General features: G+C 43.6%; 1 protein-coding gene across 4 annotated transcripts in view; it reads right to left on the bottom strand.

The window, feature by feature from the left end:
• The window catches only part of LOC109918058 (zinc finger protein 271-like), a 39,629-nt gene extending 23,002 nt beyond the window's left edge, over positions 1-16,627 (bottom strand). The window contains exons 1-3 of one of the 4 annotated variants that reach the window (XM_048616790.1): positions 5,814-5,835; positions 5,318-5,586; positions 4,860-5,175 (exon numbers count right to left, since the gene is read on the bottom strand). The gene's annotated coding sequence lies outside the window, so the exon portion shown is untranslated. Of the gene's footprint in view, positions 1-4,859; positions 5,176-5,317; positions 5,587-5,813; positions 5,859-16,541 lie in introns of those variants that run through there. The other 3 variants (XM_048616789.1, XM_048616791.1, XM_048616794.1) reach the window with 3 other exon arrangements.
• Between the last annotated feature and the right edge of the window lie 4,501 nt (positions 16,628-21,128).

The raw sequence follows: 21,128 nt of genomic DNA, 5'->3' as shown, positions 1-21,128 counted from the left end.
TTCTCTTCAGCCATCCTTTCTTTTACTTTTTGTTCTGCTAGGGCAATTCCATCCTATTCTCCTTCCTCTGCTTTTAACTGTGTATATATCCCTATCAGGCCTTTGGCTACGATTGCTCATCGTCACTATCCTCCTCACTATGCCCACCTTCTACCTTCATCTCCATCCTGTTACGCTGACTTTTCTGTCTAATTGCCAACTTCTGAAGTTCAAACTTTCTCTCTTTCTCCCTCTCTTCTCTCTCTTTCTTTTTCCTCTGCTTTTAACTGTAATTCAAACTGTTTTTGTTCTTCTGCCATGGCTATCCTTTTCTTTTTTTTTCCTTCTGCCAGAGCGAATCTTTTTGCTCAGCTAAGAACCTTCTTTTCCTTTCTTTGTCCTCTAACTCCAGTTGTCTCATTTGCAATTTTATACTTTTTCTAACTCCACTGCATTTGACTGTTTCACTGAAATATCTAAATGCTTGGCTAACTCTGCTACAATTTCAGCTTTCTTATTATTTCTAGTTAAACTCAATTTTAGCCTGTTTGCTAATTCAAAAAGCGTCACCTTTTTCTGTCTTTCTAAATTTTCTTAGCAAATTTGGGAAGCATCTTTGAGCCCCTGAACCTCTTTAGTAATGTTATGAGCCATTTCCCCACTTTTGATTTAATCAACATGTCACCGAAATTAAACAGATTTTCTACTTCTCACTTAAGTTCTATTTAAAGATCTAGGACACTAGCCCCCAAGTCTGTTTAAATCTGCTGGGGCCTTTTATACCTAAATCTGTTCGAATCTATCCAAATTTGTCTGGATCTGTCCAAATCCCAGACGATGAGCCCTCAATGTGTTATAAAGTGGAGGTTGACCCCCTACTCTGAGAACTAAAACCAAAGCACCAAAAAAGGAGCACCTCACCTCATAATTTCTAAAAGGAGTGTGAAACATGGTGTAACCTGCCTTTCAGCAACTTCAAGTGGTGAAATAAAATAAATTCCTGACACTCACTTTAAAATCAACAAGTAACAATTTACTTAACTAACTCTAACAGTGAACAAATTAACTGAAGTATTAACAAACCGAAAAACCCCTTCTAACTGATAACTACGCCCGAATAAAGCAAGATTCTAATGGCATGCTGTTCCAATAAATAGAAATCCCACCTATGTAAAAGAAAGTATTTCGTCTCTCGAAATTACAGCCAGATTACATGTCTTCTGGAATGTTCTGCACCTTTTCTGTTGATTCTTCTGTCAGAAATATTAACTAGTTGTGCCATTGGTACCACTGGTATTTAGATGGTGCTTTCCTTAAGACAGAGAAGAATGCGAGAGCCGGCAATTCTCTCGAAAGCTGAGGGACATTAGCTCTGGCAGATGGCAGCTAGCTCTGGACTTTCTCCAACTGTCCCCTTCTTTTTATACCCTTGATGACTTATCAATATTTCTTACAATAGGATTGGTCCTATGCTGTCAAAACCATCATACTTAAATCTAATAGGTTTTGGTATCTAAGTGCCTGGTTCAAATTGATTGGCTAAATTCAAAAGCCTAGTGTCTTGGTAAAATAAAATACCACTGCTTGGCCTGCTAACTGTACGGCCTTTTGAAACAAATGTTTCAATTCGGGTCATCTCTGTATGCATGCAAACTTTCAAGCTGCTGCTCACAGACATTCAATTTGAATCTCTATGCACAGAAAAAGCATATCATCTTTAAAGGGACCATGCAATGCTTTCCCCTCTAGCATTTTACAAACACCAAATTCTAACTTCTTGCCTCTCAATCCACAAGCACTCTTAGCCAACTTCACAACAGTTGGGAATGAGTTATCACAAATCTCTCACTTTTTCTTCTGCGTGTTGGTGTGTGTGGAGGCTTCGTGACCGTGAGAATGATTTGTCACACACCTCACATGGGCCTTTTGGGTACTAGTTGCGGCCTTCTGCCTATTTGTCCGCAAATACTAAATCCACCTTTTGAAATCTGTGTACCATTTTTAAAAATTTTTACTGGTAACCCAGTCATGCCAAAATCTAAGAAAAGAACATTAAAGGAAGAGAACAGGGTATTCAATGAAGAATGGGAATTGCAATATTATGTAGTTGCTGTGAAAGATAAAATGATGTGTTTGCTCTGCCACACCATAATTGCAACAGCGAAGAAACACAAAGCATATCAGCATTATGCAACTCATAAGGACCACAAATATGCTAAACTGGAAGGAGAACCCCTAAAGTCTGCACTTAAGAAAATGAAAGATCAAAAGCAGCAGCAGCAAGTATTTAAAACGATATCAGGACAAGGGACTGACATCACTGAAGAAACTTATAAAATAGCACTCGAATACTTGGCAGAAGAGGTAATCCATTTAGCTATGTGGAAGTTATAAAAGAATGCATTGTTGAAATTGTAGGAAGTTTAGATTCAGATAAGGTTAATAAGTACAAACAACCACCTCTTTCAAGAAGGACCATAACTGATTGGCAACATGAATTAGCCCTCAATGTAACAGAATAACTTCATACAATATGCCAAAGAGAAGACATTCATTGTTCGATTGCCTTGGATGAATCCACTGACGTTACTGACTCAGCGCAGGTGTTATTTTTTATTTGTGCAATAACTGCGGATTTTTATTGCCACAAGGAGTTACTGGTTTTGGGTACCTTTAAAGCGAGGGCACATGGAATTGATCTTTGCTATCTACAAAGAAAAATGCCTGAAGCAAAACAGAATCTCTGTGCCAAATCTACTGTTTTAAGTGACATATTAAATAAAGTTATAGGTATTGTAAACTACATTCAAGCAAATGCATCACAGCATCATCAATTTCGCAAATGTTCAGCTTGATGATGAAATATTCAGTGAGGATCTGCCATATCATTCTAAAGTGCGCTGGTTGTCACAAGGACAAATACTTGTAAAAATTTTACCTTTGCAAAAACAAATCACAAGATTTTTTGAGGACCTGAATGAACCATGTGAATTGTCAAAACAGGATTTCTGCAGAAATGCTGCATTTTTTTGTGATATAATGTCAAAGCAAAATGATCGGTTTTTTTTTGCAAGGTAAAACTAAATCTATACATGATATGTGGCTAAAAATCCAGGTATTTCGGAAAAAGCTGACCTTTATCAAAACTCTCCTTACCCAATCAGAACCTTCAGCTGAACACTTTCCTGAATTGGCAAAGGTAATTAATGAACAGGATACAAGCAAATCATTAAGGAAATACAACGTGAAAGAATACACAGTTGTTCTAGACTCCCTGATTGAAGAATACAATGAAAGGTTTGCAGATTTTGAGAAACTAGCTTTTCAACCACACCTGTTTGATGTCTCCAAAACACCTGATGACTTACAGATGGAACTGATTGAGCTCTCAGAAGATAATATTCTGAAGTCTCTATTTGATGCTAAGAAGGATCCCATTGAAATATGGAAAAGTGCTGTTGAATACCCATGTCTACATCAACATGCTCGTCGAATGCTGTCTTGTTTAGGCACAATCTACTTTTGTGAATCAACATTTTCATGTGTGACACAAATTAAAATGTGCTTGAGATCTCAGATGATGGATATTCACCTGGAGGACCAATTAAAGCTACGGTCAACGAGGTTGGAAGCAAATATCTGATTCCTATCTTGCAATAAGCAATCACAAAAAAGTCATTAAATGGTTTTTTGTCTAGATGTTTCAGTTATTACTAGTTCTATTGTCAACTCTGCAAAACAAATAAACGTATCTTTGCTGAATTCTTATTTTGTTTAAAGTCCTCATATAATAGCAGGCTTTAATTAAAATGAGTAAATCTGTCGACAAAAATATGACATTTTGTTGTATATGTTAAATTCTCAGCATGCAGCCTAATAGAATCTCAGTTAAATAAAATGTGGCCTTCCAATGTAAAAAGGTTCCCCACCGCTGCGTTAGTGTATGCGAAGGATTCCTGATTGTGAGAATCATTTAACAGGCACCTCACATTGAAACAATTTCTCTGCTGTGTGAATATGCTGGTGTGTGTGGAGGGTTCCTGCCTGTGTGAATGATTTGTGGTACAACTCACACCTGAATGTCCCCTATTTGAATCCTCTAATGGAGCAGGAGTTTCGATGATGTGGGGAATGATCTGTCAAACACCTCACATTTAAACAATTTCTCCCCTAAGTGAATACAATGGTGTATGTAGAGCTAAACTGACTATGAGAATGATTTGTCACACACTCGACATGGGAAGGGTTTCTCTCCCCTGTGGACACATTAGTGTTTGTGCAGATATCCTGAATGGGAGAATGATCTGTCACACACCTCACAATGGAAGGGTTTCTCCCCTGCATGGATATATTGATATATATGGAGGTATCCTGATTGCGAAAATGATTCGTCACAAACCCCATGGTTTCTCCCCTGTGTGGACAAGTTGGTGTATGTGGAGTTTTGATGACTGGGAGAATGATTTACCACACTGTCTGCACATGACTGGCTTCTTCCCTGTGTGAATGATTTGGTACCTGAGGAGGATTGATGACAATGAGAATGATTTGTCACATACCTCACGTGAATGTTTTATCCCCATGTGAATGTGTTGGTCATTCATGGGAATGATCATGGGAAATCTTGGTTACATATCCCAGATTTGAACTAGTTCTCCCCAGAATGAGTGCATTAGTGTTTCATGAATGGAAGTGACTTTGCAAAAGCTCACTCGCAGTTGAGACTATCCACTATTATATAACCAGTTTTGTTTTAGTAGATTTATAACAAATGCACATTATGTGTTAAGACAGCCTTTCAGCCTACACACCTCACACTTGAACAGCTGCTCACTTGTAGGAATGAGTCACTGCTTCATGAAAATGATTGAAGCTCTTACCACACTTGAAGCCACTCAACAGTTCTTCCTAGCCTCATCCTGACTGATCATCCACAGCCGAACCTTCAGAAAGGTTGGTTGTGTTGAAGGCTCCACACCACTGACCAGTTTCAGATCTGATGATATGTCAAAGGTCCCCTGACCCGCCTGATTTCCAGCTGATGGTTTCACTGCCCAACCTTCTCTGTGTTAAGCAATGCTGTGAAGGGACTGACTGTCTTCCCACGGTTGTGCAGTTGTTCCTTGGCTGATGGTCAGGATCTATCTGTGGTGTCTATTCTCTTTGTATTCTCTGATATAGTACTGTGCAATTCTTCTGTAAAACAGGAAAAGAAAACATGATTTTCACCAACTCCCTCTCCTCCTTTGCGAACAGCTGATTTCCCAGTTTTAATCACAGTTTCACAGAATGTGGCTATCATTGACAAGATCAGCACTGTTGCCCATTTATAACTCACCTTCAGAAAGTGATGCTGAAGTATCCCTGTGTGGCATGAAGCTTGGGAGAGAAGGGCTGCTGTGGATGTTAAACCTAAAATGCAGCTAGTAAGGAAATCGCAGGATTTTGCTCCAGAGACAATTCACAGTCCACTGCACAACAATCAGCTCCCAAACTGAACAGAACTCAACATTTGGAAATCAGTAAAACTCTTCAGACACTCTGCACTCCCAGATAATTACACCACACCTTCTCAAACTCAGGAATGAGCCATCAACAATTCTCAGCCTGGAAATCAGAAAGGAAATACTTCCAATAAATACACTCAATATCCAACATACAGCTCCATTCAAACAGTTCAGCATGAAGCACCGAGCAAACAGCTCTCCTAGCTGGATCTTCTCACACAGCATAAGGGGCATTTCCACCCCTGATTGCCCACAGGATTGTCAGACTGCCTGAAGATTGGTGTGGATATTATGATACAATTTGTATAAAAGCTGCTCTTCACTCACCATCTCCTCACTTGGTTTTCAGTCCCTATAGGAAGTGAACCAGCTCTGGAAGAGGAAGAGGAGAGACTGGGCAGAGTGGGTGGGCTCTCTGATTGACGTCTCTCACAGTCAATCCAAATATTTCTGCAGCAACATGAGTTTCCTGAGAGATAGTCAGAACTGCCAATGCTAGGGTCTGAGATAACACAGTGTGGAGGTGGAGGAACCAGCAGGCCAGGCAGCATCAGAGGAGCAGTAAAGTTGGCATTTCAGGTCGGGACCCTTCTTCAGAAATGGGGGAGGAGAAGGGGGCTCTCAAATAAATAGAGAGGGGGGGTTGGGCTGGGGAAGGTAGGTGGGATGGTGATAGGTGAGTGCAGGTAGGTAGTGGTGGGGATTGGTCAGTGGGGTGGGAGGAGCGGATATGTGGGAGAGAAGACGGACAGGTCAAGGAGGCGGGGATGAGAGGGAGACTTGGTCTTGGGATGAGGCCGGGGGTGAGGAGATTTTGAAGCTAGGAAAGTCCACATTGAGACCATTAGTTTGTTGGCTCCCAAGGTGGAATATGAGGCACTGCTCCTCCAGTTCCCTTAAAACTTCTCTTTCAACTCCTCAAATTCCTACAGAATAAGGGGGTGGCCGTGGGAACCTGCATGGGCTCAAGCTATGCTTGCTTCTTTGTCAGATTCATGTAACAGTCCCTCTTCCACCACTACACTTGCACTATCTCCCATCTCTTCCTCTGCTACATTGATGACTGTATTGACACCGCCTCGTGCTCCCATGAGGAGCTCGAACAGTTCATCAACTTTACTAATACGTTCCACCCCAACCTCAAGTTCACCTGGATCATCTCTGAATCCTCTTTCTTCCTGGACCTCTCTGTCTCCATCTCTGGTGACCACCTCAAAACTGATATCCGTTTCAAGCCCACCGACTCCCACAGCTACCGAGACTACACCTCCTCTCACCCACCTTCCTGCAAGAATGTGATCTCCTACTCCCAATTCCTCTGCCTCCACCGCATCTGCTTCCAAGATGAGGTGTTCCACTCCCAAATATCCCGATGTCCTCGTATTTCAAGAACCGCAACTTCCCCCCTTCAGGAAGCCCTCAACTGCATCTCTTGCATTTCCCACACCGCTGCCCTCACACCCCCTCCCCGCAGTAAAAACAGAGACAGAATCCCCCTTGTCCTCACGTATCACCCCATTAACTTCTGGATTCAACGCGTAATTTTCTGCCACTTCCACCACCTGCAATCTGACCCCACTACGAAGGATATATTTCCCTCCCCACCCTTAGCTGCCTTCCAGAGGGACTGCTCTCTCTGCGACTCCCTTGTCTGCTCCACACTTCCCAATAGCGCCATCACCCCTGGCACCTTTCCCTGCAACCGCAAGAGGTGCTACACCGGCCCCTACACCTCCCCCTCACCTCCATCCCAGGCTGCAAAAAAACCTTCCACATCAGACAGATGTTCACGTGCACATCCGCTAATGTGGTCTATTGCATCTGCTGTTCCCGATGTGGCCTCCTCTACATCGGGGAGACCAAGCGGAGGCTCGGAGACCACTTTGTAGAGCACCTGCACGCTGTTCGTGACAAACGACAACACCTTCCAGTCAAGAACCACTTCAAATGCCCCTCCCACTTCCTGTACGACATGTCCAATCTATGCCTCCTCTAGTGTCACAATGACGGCACCCGGAAACTGGAGGAGCAGCACCTCATTCCGCCTTGGGAGCCTAAAACCCAATGGTCTCAATGTGGACTTTACTAGCTTCAAACTCTCCCCACCGCCGGCCTCATCCCTCGACCAACTCTCCCTCTCACCCCTCCTCCTTGACCTGTCCATCTTCTCTCCCACATACCCGCTCCTCCCACCTCACTGACCAATCCCCACCACTACCTACCTGCTCTCACCTATCACCATCCCACCTACGTTCCCCAGCCCGACCCCCCCATCTATTTATTTCAGAGCCCCCTTCCCCTCCCCCATTTCTGAAGAAGGGTCCCGACCCAAAACGTCAGCTTTCCTGCTCCTCTGATGCTGCTTGGCCTGCTAGGAGTTTCCTGAAGCTTAGGAAACTGTCCAGTGAAATGGAGGTTACTTTGAACAGCAGATCAGGTGGGGATTTAAGCTTGTCATTGTCCCCATCTGAACAAATCCTCACTTATTGCAGCTGCTGCCTCAGTTCCCCTGGTAAATGTTTGACAGAGATTTCTAGTGTGGGAATAGCATTCTTCATCTCAGAGGCTTTCAAACTGACAGCATCAGTGTGGGATGTGTGTCCTCCGACGTGTTTGACAACAATTCAGAAGAGGAAGTCCAATGCGTGTGTGAAAACAGTTTGAAGACACCAAATGGCTAGATATTCTTATAACGAAGCAGCACAATTTTTTTATGCATGGCAGGCAGGTTAGCACTGCTGCCTTGCTGTGCCAGGCACCTTGGTTTGATTCCAGCCTTGGGTGACCGTCTGTGTGGAGTTTGTATATTCTCCCCATGTCTGTGTGCATTTCCTCTGGACGCTCTGGCTTCCTCCCACAGTGCAAAGATGTGCAGGTTAGGTGGTTTGGCCAAGGTAAATTGCCTCATAGTGTCTTGGGATGTGCAGGCTAGGTGGGTTAGTTATGGCAAATTCAGGATTACAGGGATAGAGTGGGGATCTAAGTCTGGGTGGGATGAACTTTGGGGGTTGGGGGGGATCAGTGCAGACTTAATGGGCCGAATGGCTTCTTTTGTTTTACTACAGAGGGACTTTCTGAAATTATTTTAACTAGGGAGAAGGTATTAAGTAAATTGATTAGGTTAGATTAAGGGAGAGAAGTCCCTGGGGTTTGTGGCCTGCACCCTATGGTATTAAAGGAGGTGGCAGCAGAGATAATAGATGTATTAGTTATGATATTCCAAAATTCCCTGGATTCTGGAAAAGTATCAATTTATTGGAAGCACAAAAAGTGGAAACTATAGAACAGTTAGTTTGACTTCTGTGGTGGGGTAGTTGTTCGAGTCCATCATAAAGGAGGAGATAACCGAACAGTTAGAAAAACAAAGCTCAATTCATTAGTGTCAGCATGGTTCATGAAGGGCAAATTGTGCTTGACAAACTAGCTGGAGTTCTTTGAGGATGTAACCAACAAGGTCAATAATGGGAATTTGGTGGATGTGGTATATCTAGATTTCCAGAAAGTATTTGACAAGATGCTGCGTTAGAAACTGATACAGAAGGTTAGATCCCAGAGGTTAAGTGTAGAGTATTGGCTTGGATGGAGGATTGGCTGACTAACAGAAAGTAGTGGGTTGGAATAAATGGGTCCTTCTCTGGACGGCGAACTATAACTGGTGGGGCGCCATATGGTTCTGTTTTCAGACCTCAACTATTTACAATCTATATAAATAATCTGCAAGCATTGACAGATTGAATTGACAGATAAATATTCGTAGACGAGCAGAATGGGCCAGAAACTGGCAGATGTAGTTTAATGTGGATAAATATGAGATTATTTATTTTGGTTGGAGAAACAAAAGGGCAAACTATTATTTAAATGGGAAGTAGATTTAAAGTGCGTCAGTGCAGAGGGATCTGGGCATCCTTGTGCAGAATCGCAGAAAGTGGGCATGCAAGTACAGCATATAATAAGAAAGGCAAGTGGAATCTTGGCATTTATTGCAAAAGGACTGGATTATAAAAGTAAAGAAGTGGTGCTGAGGCATTGGTGAAAACACACCTGGTGTATCGTGTTCAATTTGGGTCTCCATACTTGAGGAAGGATGTGGTGACACTGGAGACAGTTCAGAGGAGGTTCACTGGACTGATTCCAGGGATGAAAGGACTATTGTACGAGGAGCAATTGAATAGCTTGGGCTTGTACTCCCTGGAGTTCAGATGAATGAGGGGGTATCTGATTGAGGTATACAAAATACTAAAGGGGATTAATAAAGTGGACATTTAACAGATGCTCCCATTGTGGGTCAGTGTAGAACATGAGGCCACAGATATAGAGTGAGAGGAGATAGGTTCAAAACTGAGATGAAGAGAAACTACTCTTTTAGAGGGTTGGGAACTTCAGAACTCACTGCCCTAGAGTGCAGTGGAGGCAGAATCAATCAACAGATTCAAGAAAGAAATAGATATTTTTTACGATGGAAAGCAGAATAAAAGGCTATTGGGAGCAGGCACGAAAGTGGAGTTGACACCAGGATAAGATCAGCCATGATCATGTAAAATGGCAGAGCAGGCTCAAATGACCCTCTCCCGCTCCTAATTCCTGTCTTCCTCTGTTTCTATTTCTGCACTGTATGGGTTCGATGATTCCATGAACATCTAGATAGTATTGAGAACGAGGAATGAACATCTGTTTTCAGCTGGTGGTCATGTGGATGAGCCATCTGGATGAGATCATGCTGGCAACTCACTGTTAACCAACAGAATGGATTATTACAACTCATATCCAAATATGGCACAGAAACACTCCGAATGAATGATAAACATAGAAATGTCAAGATTGGTACAGTCATCCCCATCACTCTGCAGTGACACCTTCCAAACCTGTGATCTCTATCACCAAGTAGGACAAGGTCAATGGAGACATGGAAGGCACCACCTGTAGTTTCCCACCAAGCCACACACCATCCTGACATGGAACTTTATTGCCATTCCTTTACTGTTGCTTGGTGAAAATCCTGGAATCATCTCCTTAAAAGCACTGTGTGTCCCTACATGTAAGACTGCTACGGTTCAAGAAGACAGCTGCCACCAACTCAAGCAGGGAATTTAGGGATGGAAAATAAATGCTAGCCTAGCCAGTGATGCCCACATCCCATGAGTGAATAAAAAAAGAATCACAGATTGAACAAAAAGTCTTCCTGACACACAGTTCAAATCAGGAAGAGGACAAAGATTTTGCCTGTGCTGTCAGAAACTCAGAGGACCTGCATTTGAAGATTAATCCATGCTGTCTACTTTGTCTTTTGTTAAGTCTATTTACTGTTCTTCAATAGTAAATCCTACTGTGCTTTGTTCCTTCCGACTGTTTCTATCACTTCTGTGCGGTATGTCACTCATGCAGAACTGTGATGTAACAGTCAAGAAAGACCAACAATGCCTCTACTTCCTCAGGAGGCTAAGGAAATTCAGCCTGTCCACAATAACTCTTACCAATTTTTATAGATGCACCATAGAAAGCATCCTATCTGGACGCATCACAGCATGCTATGGCAACTGCTGTTTCCAAGACTGCAAGAAACTGTAGAGAATCGTAAACATAGCCCTGTCCATCACCCAAACCAGCCTTCCATCCATTGACTCCATCTATACTTCACGCTGCCTTCGGAAAGCAACCAACAAAATCAAAGTCCGCTCCCACCCCGTTATATTCTCTTCTACCTTCTTCTGTTGGGTAGAAGATGTAACAGATATAAGAATAGCTTCTTCCCCACTGTTATCAGACTTTTAAATGGATCTGTCAAATGTTAATTCTGATCTTTCTCTCTGCACCTTCTCTGCAGCTATAATACTGCATTCTGCTACGCTGATGCATTTTTTATATCACGTGAAACAACAGTTTTCATTGTATCTCGGTACATGGGATAACAAGAAATCAAACTCAAACTTAGATTGTGAATTACAAAAGTAAACCAATTACAGATACCAGCAGCCCAAAAGGTCCAAATTCTTGCACAATACTGAAAGAGTGCTGCAATTTTAGAGGTACCATGTTGAAGATAAGTTAAAACACAGTCTCATCTGCCATCAAGATAAATGTAAAAGACCCCAAGCCGCTGCTTTATAAAAGAGCAAGGGAGTTATCCCTGATATTAGGACAATATGGATGGCATATTCAGTATCACCAAAACAGATTAGAACATAGAACAGTACCAGCACAGTACAGGCCCTTCGGCCCACAATGTTGTGCCGACCTATTATCCTACTAAGATCAAACTACCCTGCATATGCTACATACTTGGATATTATCATATTGCTCTTTGTGGGAGCTTGCTGTGCACATTAGCTGCTATCTTCCTGTGCCATAATAGTGAGTACAGCTAAAAAATTACATCAGTGTGTTTTGAGTGTTTTCAAACACCATACATTTATGAAAGTTGATATATAAATGCAAGTCTTTCTCTCTTTGGGAAACATTACATTTCATGTGAACTGGAAAATATAAACACAACAATGGAGGAAGTATCCCAGCCACTGGACAACTTCCTCAGCTCTGTGACAGGCAACAGTTCATCCATACCATGGGATGCAGGAGCTCGCTCAGTGACAGGACCAGGTTTAAATCTTTCATGGACAGCGTAGTAATCTTAAAAAAAATTGAAACATGGGTTTGAAAACTGCCAGCATAAACATGCGGAGCATAGAAGCCACCATGCATTGTGTCTCCACATTGGCTTCCCTGACCAATAGCACCAGGCATTGCGTTTCCGTGTTGGCTCCCTTATTCATTCGTGGGATGAGGGCGTCGCTGGCTAGGCAGCTTATTGCCCATCCCTAATTGGCCAGAGGGCAGTTAAGAGTCAACCACATTGCTGCGGGTCTGGAGTCACATGTAGGCCAGACCAAGTAAGGATGGCAGTTTCCTTCCCTAAAGGACATTAGTGAACCAGATGGGTTTTTCCGACAATCAGCAATGGCTTCATGGTCATCATTAGATTCTTAATTCCAGATATTTTATTGAATTCAAATTCCATCATCTGCTGTGGCAGGATTTGAACTGGGTCCCCAGAACTTTATCTGAGTCTCTGGATTAACAGTCCAGCGATAATACCACTCTACCATCGCCTCCCCCTGGCCAACATCTAAACAGATCTCCTGTTTCTGCAGGAGGTGGGATTCCACACCTAAGCAACTACAGGAAATGGTTGAGCTTGTGGGCTCACGGGCCTTCAATTGGTCGGGGCTAACGATCGTCGTTCTTCCAAGCCTGGGTATTCTGCTGCAAGGAGGTAACTTCACCGTCTCCAAGGTTAAGGAGGTGATGGACGGGTGCCTCCTCATAGTAGAGGTCATGGAGAGAAACACTCCCCTGAGATTAATTAACAGGTATACCCTCGTGGTAAAGAGTGAACAGCTGGCTGTCTTTCTGTAGCTCCCAGTGCTGCTGGCCAAGACCAGGCTGTTCATTCTGGCCGGGGACTTCAACTGCATCATCGGTGCGGCTGGACCATCCTGAGGGGCTGACGGCAAACTGGATGCCACGTGCAGATTGCTGATGGGAACGATTAAAGCTGCCAAACTGCAAGATTCAGCACTGGGTTGTGGCCAGACGGGTCTATCCACTCAAGGATAGATTTCCTGTTTGTGTCTCAAATGTTCTTATCCAGATCCAGTGACGTCAAGCTGGTGTTCTTCTCTGAACAATGCCTCCTGCTGGCTGTCTGTCACCTACAGGACCACCAGCAGGCTGGCAAAGGAACATGGAAGCTGAACATAAAATATTTGACCTCAGACACATTGTGGTTCTCCAACGGAATTACACAGGTTGAAGGACCTCTTTGATCTCCAGCTGACTGGTGGGAAACGGACAAGGAGAACATCAAGAGGTTCTTCATTCTCAAAGGTATTGATAAGGCATTAGGGACAGAGACAGGTAAAACTGTCAAAACTCCAGAAAAGCATGCAGAACCTACTCCTGCTTCAGATGATGGGGGTCAATGCCAAGGAGGATCTCCAAGAGGTGAGGAGCCAGCAAACTTCGCTCTTTGCCTCAGAGGACTCCAAGATAATCTTCTGGTTCAGGGTCCGCACCGTGGAGCAGAAAGTGCACAGGGAGAGCTGTGCACAGCAGCCTGAAGGAAGAAGATGGCTCAGTAACGTCATCTTAGTCTGACATGCTGATGATCACCAAATCGTTTTATCCCAGACTGTATGACACAAAGACCACATGGCCTCCCAGTTGTTCCTGTCGTCTGTCACAGAGGTTTTAGACAACAGCATGCAGGAGATGAGCCGACCAAGGCCCTCAAAACCTTTCAAAATAAAAGTCCCAGGAGCTTATTGCCCAAGTTGTATTCAGCTCCATGGGACTTAATTGGCTAGTACCTTCTGGAGGTGTACAACAGTATGCTTCTGTCAAGTAGCACATCTCAATCTAGGTGTAAGGGCATCATCACCCTCATCTACAAGTTGAAGGGGGAGAAGGAGGAAATTAGAAATTGATGACCAATTTCATGTTGAATGCAGATTACAAAATTCTGTGAAAGGTCATCGCCAACCAGGTAAGGTCTGCTGTGGGACTGGTGATTCACCCCAACCAAACTTGTGCTGTACCAAGCAGGAAGATCTTTGAGATCCTCACCATCCTCAGGGATACGATTACCTATGTGCTGTATGGTAGGGTTGCGGGGGTGAGTGATGGATGCTCTACACCAACATTGTTAGTGTAGTCTCAATTAACAGGTGGGAATCAGAAAGCTTCCAATCGGATCTGGAGTTAGGCAGGGCTGCCCTCTTTCTGCTGCCTTATCTGTGTATTGTTGAGAGCCTTTTGCTGAGTCCATCAGGGAAGATGTGAGCCTGAGAGAGGTGATTATTCCAGGCCTGCAGGTCAAAGCTTCCTGTACACGGATGATGTCGCAGTTTTCTGCTCAGATCTGCTGTCAGTGTGCAGACTCATGAGCATCTGCACCAGTTTGAAATGGCCTCGGCAGCTAAGGTCAGTCAAGGCAAGGGCAAGGCCATGTTCTCTAGGGATCTGGGCCAACCGATCCTTTATCTCCTTCACTGTCGGGACAGATTACCTGAAGGTGCTGGGAATATGGTTCGGTGGGGCTGGAGCATGTGCAAAAACTTGAGAGAAGCATATTGTCAAGGTGAGGCAGAAGCTCTGGAGATGGGAGCACAGTTCCCTCTCCATTGCGGGTAAAAATGGTCATTGCGGTCATCAGGTGTGAGGTACTCTTGGCGTTGTTATATATGGCACAGGTCAGGCCCATTCCCTGAGCTTGTGCCTTTGCAGTCATTTAAGCTATCCATCACTTCACCTGGAGGTCAAAGATAGACCAGATGTGAAGGGACACAATGGACAAAGCTCTAGATAAAGGGGGAAAAATGCACCCATCGCCGCACTGATGCTTTTGGCCACATTTGAGTGTGGCTGTGTGTAGACCGGCAGTATGCAAACTACCAAGTGTCAGTATGATTGAGGTTCTACCTGTCCCATCCTACTAAGAATGGGTTTGACCTTAGTGCTGCTGAACGCTCCAAGTAGTGGGACTATTCTGTGCAACCTGTCCTTTGTGGAAAAATTTGCGAAGAAAAACACCTTTGATTGCACATCCATCAGGTTGTGGTCAGCATGTAGTGTCCTCGAGAGCCTGCAGGAAAAGGAGAGTGTGGATCTTGTTGAGTGGTTCTCTGCCCAGACTAGTAGTGAGAAAGGCACTGCCCATCGAATTCTTCATGAATGCCCAGTCTCTGTGCGCCACCACACATTACCCTCAAGTGGCTGCACTGTTGAAGACACTGTCACTCATCTTCTGGAATGTGCCTTTGCAAAGAAGGTACGGAGAGAGATGCAGTGGTTTCTGTCAAGGTTTGTCCTGAGCACCTCTGTGACACAGGACTCTGTGCTCTATGGGCTCTTCCCTGGGATGCACACCGAGACAAATGTTGACTGTGGCTGGAGGACCATCAACGGAGTTTAAGGCGTTCTTCAGTCTGCCTGAAACTTATTAGCCTTCCAGTGTAAAGAGTTGACCTGGACTGAGTATTGCAGACTGGCACATTCCAATGTTCAGGACAATCTGCTGAGGAATGCACCAAGGTGCAATGGGAAAGACTACTGTTTAAGGTCTTTGTGCCAGAGTATAATGAGGATCTGTTCTGTTTTCAGACGCTCTTGGCGCTTCCAAATTGCTTCCTACAGAAGTAGAAAATGCCTTTTGTTTTGCAAATCTAGAGAAGCTCTCAGAAATATCAAAATCCCATGTTTTGTTTATTTTTTGTTCTCCGTAAATACTGTACAGAACTGAGGTGGTGGATGTGGGTACAGTTACAACATTTAAAAGACATTTGTTTAAGTACATGAATAAGAAATGTATGCAGAGATATGGGCCTGGAGCAGGCAGGTGGAACTAGGTGGGATTAAGATTGGCATGGAGGGTTGAACCAAAGAGTCTGTTTCCATGCTGTATGAATATTTATATGTACTTATTGATTATGAATAAAATATATATTTAAAATAAAACATTTGACTTACTGAGGGTGATCGATAGGATTATAAACACCAAGGTCTCTAGTGTACAGACCCACAAATTGCAGTTTTATTATTCACTAATGGGATGTGGGCATCAGGTCAATATTTGTTCCCATCACTTATTGCCCTTGAGATGTACTTCTAAAGGCTCTGCAATTAAATCCTCTAAAGCAGAGTTTAATATCTTCCCAATAACTGATGCTAAACAAATTGGCCCATGGTCACCTGTGTTTTCTCTTCTTCAGTTTTATCTGGTGGGACGACAACAGAAATTGGACACTGATTATGTCTCTATAAAAGCTGTGTCCACAACTTCCACATCACAGAGAGCATTACAGCGGGTTTCACACAAAATAATCCAAAATTTCAACTCCTTCCTCATACACATGTTCCTGGAATTAGTGTTAAAATGTTTTGTATTGAGACAGTAATATCTCCAATAGAAGAACAAATGTCAACATTTATCAGGTCTGTCCCAAAATCTTGTGAAAACCCAACATCTCCAGAAATATCTCGGACGTTGCAGCAAAAACTCACATTTGATGAGAAAATGTTGGAGGTTTTCTCTGTAAGTGCCTTCCTGTGTTTGATGGAGGGAGGAACAGTCCATCTCCTCAAACATTAACTGAATTACAGCCCCAAGTCCAGAAAGCTCCCCCTTCACTGAGGTTGTTTTAAAACCTCCACAGGGACTCAGCTCAATTCACCCAAACCCCTCACAATCCCGCTCCGAACTACATTACCCATGCTGCATGTGGGGCCCGCACCTGACAGTGAGGGATAGCTGTTTGGAATCATACAGGAGCCGGATCGCGGTGCCTGACGGGAGTTGTAGTTCTAACGCGCCCAGCGTTCGGGATTTCAAATCTGAGCGCGCGAGCGGGTGCGGTTGTCACGTGGGCGGTGCTGGATTAGAGTCCCCTGGCGGCGAAAACTGGGATCACAACCTCTTAATCCTAGAGCCCATCCCCCAAACAAACCTTCACCCTCCGAATAGTAAGATCAGGTGGGGGTTCAAACTTGTCAGTTGTGAGAGAGGGTGTCAGAATACTGGAAAATGGCTAACATGTTACCCCTTTTTCAGAAGGCAGAAGACCGAAAACTACAGGCTGGGTAGCCTGACCTCAGTTGTTCGTAAGATACATCATCGTAGAATCCCTACAGCGTGGAAACAGGCCCTTCGGCCCAAGAAGTTCACACCGACCCTCACAGCGTCCCATCCCTCATAACCCACCTAATGTAAACATCCCTGTACACTATGGGCAATTTAGCATGCCCAATCCACCTATCCTGCACATTTTCAGAGAGTGGGAGGAAACCCACACAGACACAGGGAGAATGTGCAAACTCCACACAGTCACCCGAGGGTGGAATTGAACCCTAGTCCCGTGAGGCAGCAGTGCTAACCACTGAGCCACCATGCTGCCCCTAATTATGTGAGTATAATTGTGGAATAAACATGGAAGTGCATGGAAAATAGGGCTGAATCAGCATGGCTTCATCAAGAGGAGGTCATGCCAGATAGATCTGTTAGAATTCTTTGAGGAGGTAATGAGCAAGTTAGACAAAGGAGAGCTGGTGGCTGTGATCTATCTGGATTTCCAGAAGGCCTTTGACAAGGTGCCGCATAGGAGCATGCAAAATAAAATAAGAGCCCATGGTGTCAGAGGGAAGGTATAGGCATGGATAGAGATTTGGCTGACTGGCAGGAAGCAGAAAGTGGGGATAAAGGGGTCTTTTCCAGGATGGCAGCTAGTGACTAACAGAGTTCCGCAGGGTTCCATGATGGGACTACAACTATTCATGTTATGCGTTAGTGATCTGGATGAAGGAATTGAGGGCCATGTTGCTACATTTCCAGTTGGCACAAATATGGGTGGAAGGACAGGTAGTGTTGAGGATGTGGGGAGGCTGCAGAAGGGCTTGGACAGGTTGGGAGAGAGGGCAAAAAATAGCAGATGGAATACAGTATGGGAAAGTGTGAGGTTATGCACTTTGGTAGGAAGAATAGAGGCATTTTCTAAACTGGGAAAGGCTTCAGAAATGTGAAACACAAAGGGACTTTGGAGTCATAGTTCAGGATTCTCTTAAGATTAACATGCAGGTTCAATTTGCAGTAAGGAAAGAAAATGCATTGTTAGAATTCATTTCAAGAGGGCTAGATTACAAAAGCAGAAATGTATTGCTGAGGCTGTATAAGGCTCTGGTCAGACTGCATATGGAATATTGTGAGCAGTTTTGGGCCCCGTATCTGAAAAGAGATGTGGAGGGGTTCCAGAGGAGGTTTACAAAAATGATCCCTGGAATGAAGGGTTTGTCGTATGAGGAGAGGTTGAAGACTCTGGGTCTGTACTTGATGGGGTTTAGAAGGATGAAGGGGCATCTGACTGAAACTTACAGAACACCAAGAGGCCTGGATAGGATGGATGTGGAGAAGATGTTTCCACCAGTAGGAGAGACTAGGATGTGAGGGTACAATCTCAGAGTGAAGGGAATGACCCTTTTGACCTGAGATGAGGAAGAATTTCTTCAGTGAGAGGGTGGTTAATCTATAGAACTCATTGCTGCAGAGGGCTGCGGAGACCGAGTCATTGAGAGTTTTTAAGACAGAGATAGCTAGGTTCTTGATTAGTAAGGGGATCAGGCAGAATGGGGTTGAGAAACATACAAACCATGATTGAATAGTGGAGCAGACATGATGGCCTAATTCTGCTCCAGTTTTGTAACGTCTTCTGGTCTATGCATTGACCTAGCTGAATAAAACTTCACTTATTCCAGTTGCTGTCTCAGTTTCCCTGGTAAATGTTTGACAGAGATTTCTAGTGTGGGAATAGCATGCTTCATCCTCAGAAGCTTTCAAACTGACAACATCAAGGTGGGATGTGTATGACAGTAGATCAGAAGAGGAAGCATCCAAGGCACTGATGATATGCAGTGATGGTATTGGCACATGGGGAGGGAGGAGAGAAAAATTGTTCTGGATTATTCAAACTGTGCGGCTTCCCAATAAAATAGTTGATTACTTTTTCCCAAAGTGTTCTCTGTATCAATGATTGGTTTTGTGATAAATATTTTCTGCATTTCATTCTGTGTCAGTACTTTGCCTTTAAGAGAGATTTGTTCTGTGCTGTTTCTCTTGCAGAAAGTCATTGCCACAGTGGCGATGGAATGTCTGCTTCAGAAGCTCCCTGAGATTTTTTTTAAATTATACAAAAGAAACATGAGTGGGTGGAGTCAGGTTCACAGAGATTAGGGTTTTAGTTGTGCTTTGGTGGGGGTTTGGAATTGGTTGTTGAAGCTGATAGATACAGTTTTCTCTTTGCAGCAAAAAGCTTGAGTTCTCTCTCTGCTGCTCGATTGTTTCTTTCTCCTGGACTGCAGGAGAATACCACATGAGAAAAATCTGTTTTGCTGATTTTCCCTTTGCCAAGGTGGGTGTTTATGGGATGCTGCTATATTGGAATAGTTGATGATGCGCAGTTATGTATTGTTTTGTTAAGTATTTCAAAAGAGTTGAAGTTGTGCCAATTCTGCTTTCATGACAAATCCCAAATTCAGTTTGACTTCAGACAGCTTTTCACTGCCCTGATTGGTTCACCTTTCGGAATGTTGATTGGTAACTGAAGGACTGAGGAGGGAGGGTGGGAGCAATTCATTGCACTCTCCTCCACCTCCTATCTCTCCTTTCTGTCCTAACTACTTCCACTCCCTCTTCTTCCACTTGATCCTGTTCCCCACTTCTCCTTCCACTTGAATCCTCCCTCTTACCTGCTTTCTCTCTCTTTCATCTGTCCTCCTTCTGTCCAGCATCATTAATTTGAGGGGGATAGAGAGATAGAGTTTAAAATGGTGCACTGTCATCAATGGTAAAAACAAATTAGAAACAAAGCTGTGCAACATTATTGAAGACAATAATGCAATTATAATGATTTGAAACCTTTGTGTTCTGATAACATTCCACAACTGAAATGAACTATTTTCTGTGGACCTGTTTAAAATAATTGCTGGCCACAGCATGTAAACTGGAGTCATGAATGGCACTGACTGTTAGTGTCTGAACACTCAAAAATCCTGAGTGTAATTTGAAGAGTCACCTCAAACAAGCACAAGCAGCTGAAACTCACCACTCTCATTATTCCAGTCTGCAGCTGTGGTCATTTCTGTGGTTCCTCGCTGTTGTTTAATAAACCAGTGTTAATGATCACAAAAGTTCAATTAACAACCAAAGTAACTTGCATTTAAAATCCCTGATGCCCTTAGTTTTAGTCCATCACATTTCTAATAGAATTATAGGATACCTACAGTGTAGATAAAAGCCATTCGGTCCATTGGGTCTGCACTGACCCACCCACACAAACCCATCCTATCCCTGTACCTCCCCATTTCCTGTGGCTAATCCACGTAGTCTGCAAATCCCTGCACATGTGGGCAATTTAGTATGACCAATCCACCTAACCTGCATATGTGGGAGGAAACTGGAGCACCTGGAGGAAATACACGCAGACACAGGGAGAACGTGCAAGCTCCATGCAGACACATAATACTGACACACTTTAGCATAAACTGCCAGTCACAACGAGTGTGCCTGTAGGTGTTGCAAATTTGTCAAGGAGTTTTAATAAATCAAGAATTTGAACAAAAACTATATGTGACCAACGAAAGCAGCTTTGTTTATAACTGGTACATTGTGATTAATTGGCTTCATGATCAAAGCATTTGCAAGAGTCACAGAGTCATACAGTATGGAATCAGATCTTTTGGTCCAACTCATCCAGGCCAACCAGACACACCATTCTGACCTAGCCCCATTTGCCATCATTTGGCCGACAATGGTCTAAACCTTGCATCCAAATGTTTTAAATGTTGTAATTGTACCCACTTCCACTACTTCCTTTAGCAGCTCATTCCATACGTGCACCACACTCTGTATGGAAAAGTTACCCCTTAGGTCCTTTTTAAATTTTTTAAATCTTTCCCCTCTCACCTTAAACCTATGTCCACTAGTTTTGAACTCCTCCGCCCTAGGAAAAAGACTTTGGTTCTTCATCTTTTCCATGCCTCTCAATGATTTTATCAACCTCTATAAGGTTAACCCTCAGAGGTAGTAAGAAATACCAATTCTGG

Source organism: Rhincodon typus, chromosome 35, assembly GCF_021869965.1.
Source record: "Rhincodon typus isolate 14 chromosome 35, sRhiTyp1.1, whole genome shotgun sequence".
Taxonomy (NCBI): Eukaryota; Metazoa; Chordata; class Chondrichthyes; order Orectolobiformes; family Rhincodontidae; genus Rhincodon; species Rhincodon typus.
The sequence above is the reverse complement of the archived record's forward strand: the minus strand, read 5'-3'. Positions and strand labels throughout refer to the sequence as shown.